Source organism: Otolemur garnettii, unplaced genomic scaffold, assembly GCF_000181295.1.
Source record: "Otolemur garnettii isolate 467f Iridium unplaced genomic scaffold, OtoGar3 scaffold00009, whole genome shotgun sequence".
Taxonomy (NCBI): domain Eukaryota; kingdom Metazoa; phylum Chordata; class Mammalia; order Primates; family Galagidae; genus Otolemur; species Otolemur garnettii.
Genome location: NW_003852404.1, coordinates 7,831,944 through 7,835,172, shown reverse-complemented (window position 1 = coordinate 7,835,172; position 3,229 = coordinate 7,831,944).

Below are 3,229 nucleotides of genomic sequence, written 5' to 3'. Positions count from 1 at the left end.
GGGCTGGATTCGAACCCGCCACCTTAGGCGTATGTGGCTGGCGCCTTAGCCACTTGAGCCACAGGCGCCGAGCGGAGATCAAGGTCTTAAAAATGAGTTGGTGGCTGGCTGATTGTACCTTCCATTCATTCATGCATTCATTCCTTTGTTCTTTCAACAATTACTGAGAACCTACTATGTGCCCAGCCTGTCTGGGTGCTGGGGATACAATGGTGAAGAAGTCCCTGTTCTCTAGGAGCTGGTTTTCTAGCACTGAGACCATGAGCCCCCACCTCTGTTCCAGCACTGGGCACTGGGCCTATTGTCCAGAAGGTTGGGTGCTCAGTAAATGCCAGTTAGTGGGACGGGGTACAGCTGGGTCATTACAGAGAGGTCACCTATTACATTTAATTTTCACCATTATTTCTTGCATTGCCTTCAAGTAGGGCAAATCATGGTTTTATAAGGAGTAATCCATAAGTTAGCCTTTACTGAAGGCCACCTGAGAGCCAGTGGGGACTTAAATAGAGGTTACTTCACTTAATTCTATAAGCAAACCTGCATAAACAGTATTATTCTTCTTTTCTTTCAGATGAAGACACTCAGAGACATGACATGACTGATCTGAAGTCACTCGCACTGCTAATCAATGGGAAAACTAGACTCAGAACCCAGGGTTACCTGGCTCTAACATACATATCTGTTTTGCTGGATTGGGTTTTGTGTGTTTAAAACTTTGCACCTAAAAACTTTGCCACTAAAAGAGCTGTTCCTAGTGAAGCAGAAAACAGCCAGAGGGCCATGAACCCACAGATTTTTGAGGCCCATTATGTTTAGGGGGTCAGGGAGGAGACAAAAATGTGTAGGACAGGGTGCTTTCCCACAACATGCTCACACTGAAGATAGGCAGAAATACGATGAGATGAATAGCCATCCCTACAGGATTCTGCACCTTGAATCCGCTGCCCACACTCTCGGGTCATATGGTTCCTCTTCCTACAGCTCTTACTGCATCTGCCCAGAGTCAGGGTTATTCACAGCTGTGCACAGCTCTCTCTGTGGGCCAGCAGTGCCTCAGTCTCAGTGCTCAGATCTGAATTATCTCTGGCTTTCCAGACTTCATATCTAGCCCTGCCCTGGGTTGGTTTATGGAAGGTTCAGTGAGGGTGTGAGAAAATGAAGCAACGTGGCAGAATGAATTTTTTTTTTTAATTGAGAAAGAGTCTCACTTTGTCATGCCCTAACTACTGAGCATGGGCTCCCAGTCAGAATGAACCTGCTAGAGAATCTGGAAGGTGGATGATATGTAAATTTCTTTTGGGCACAGAGAGGGAGGCTAGTAGTCAGAGAAGCTAGTAGCCAGAGGGTTGGAGGACTCAGTGTTTACTACTCAGTGGGCTCATGGAGAGGACAATTGAGAGCATCAGCCTCTGACCCCCAGAGGTTCTGCTTCCAGAGCGGAGAGGGGTCTGTAAGCCTGCACAGTTAACAAGAGCACTGCAGTTACAAAGCTGAGATCTGTATGAGTCAGCCCAGACTGCCATAATAGAGTACCATAGACTGGGTACTCTAAACAATACAAATTTCTTTCTTTCTTTCTTTTTTAACAGAGTTTTTTTACTTTGTTGACCTCAGAGTGTAGTGGCGTCATAGCTCACAGCAACCTCAAACTATTGGACTCAAGTGGTCCTCTTGCCTCAGCCTCCCATGTAGCTAGGACTACAGGTACCTGCCTCGATGCCTGGCTATTTTTAGAGACAGCATCTTGCTCTTGCTCAGGCTGGTCTCCAACTCCTAAGCTCAGGCAATCCATCTACCTTGGCCTCCCAGAGTGTTAGGATTATAGGCATGAACCACTGCACCTGGCCTAAAAATTGATTTCTTCACAGTTCTAGAGGCCAAAAGTCCAAGATCAAGGTGCCAGCAGTGTTGGTTTCTGATGAGGCCTCTCCTCATGGTTTGCAATGGCCACCTTCTCAGTGTATCCTCACATGGTCTCTTTTCTGTGCTTGCCCACTCATGATGTTGCTTAGATCACCTGTCACAGGGATGACTCCCAGGTGAATAGACAGATGGTGGTGCTGCTAAGTGGCAGCGAAAGCATGAAAGAAGAGCAGGCCAGAGGGTCAGAGGAGGAGCCCCTAGGGGCCTGAGGGCTGCTTGGGGGGCTGTGTGGGAGCTGCCTGGAGAGGACACATAGATTTTGGCATGTAAAGCACAGGTGATTATAATTAAAACAAAGCATCATGAGAAGCAAAAGAAAAATTTTTAAGTTAAAAAACTAAAAGTATGGGCGGCACCTGTGGCTCAAAGGAGTAGGGTGCTGGCCCCATATGCCGAAGGTGGCAGGTTCAAATCCAGTCCCGGCCAAAAGCTGCAAAAACAATAAAAGTAAAGCACAGGTGAGGGCCTGAGCAGAGATGAACACTTATCAGCACTGGAGAGACTAAGCCTGAAGCGATAGGTGTGGGTAGATGAGACTCCCAAATGGAGACCAATAGACAGCAGAGGTCCGGATGCTATCCAAACAATGACAGCCACTAAGTGGGCCTGGGAGGGGTAGAGAAACCTGAAGACCCCTCCTACAGTCCTGGGGCTCATGTTCAGTGCTGGGGGAGGCTTAACAATGCCAGGGAAGCATGCCTGGGGAGGGGGCACCCACTCCTTGGACGCTGTCTCCCATGGGCCATCTGCTGCAGAGAGAACTCTCCTCTGGACCTCCACTATGGCCCCATCAGTGTCAGTCTCCGTAAGTGCTCTCTCCTCTATCATGTGCTTTAGTCAGGAGTTTCCTTCCCTGCTATGCTGAGGGGAAAACCTTGTCAAATCCACACAAGTCATTTTGCATTGTCCTCAGCCCTGACCAGGGGCTGCTGAGACCTGTAGGCTTATCAACACCTGCATTAGTGACTGCCAGAATGAGGCCTGGATCCCACCCATCCGAGAGCCCTGGAAAGGCCCTCTCATCTGCCTCTGCTCAGTTTAGCAGGGTGAGGCCAAGGGCTATGGTCTGAATATGCCCCAAAATTCATGTGTTGATTTTTTCTTTTTTTAGACAGAGTCTCAGCTATTGTGCTGGGTAGAGTGCATGGCATCATAGCTCACAGCAAACTCCAACTCTTTGGGCTCAAGTGATCCTCTTGCCTCAGTTTCTTCTATTTTTAGTAGAAACAGGGCTTTTTGCTCAGGTTGGTCTCAAGCAATCTACCTGCCTTGGCCTCTCAGAGTGATAGGATTACAGGTGTGAGGT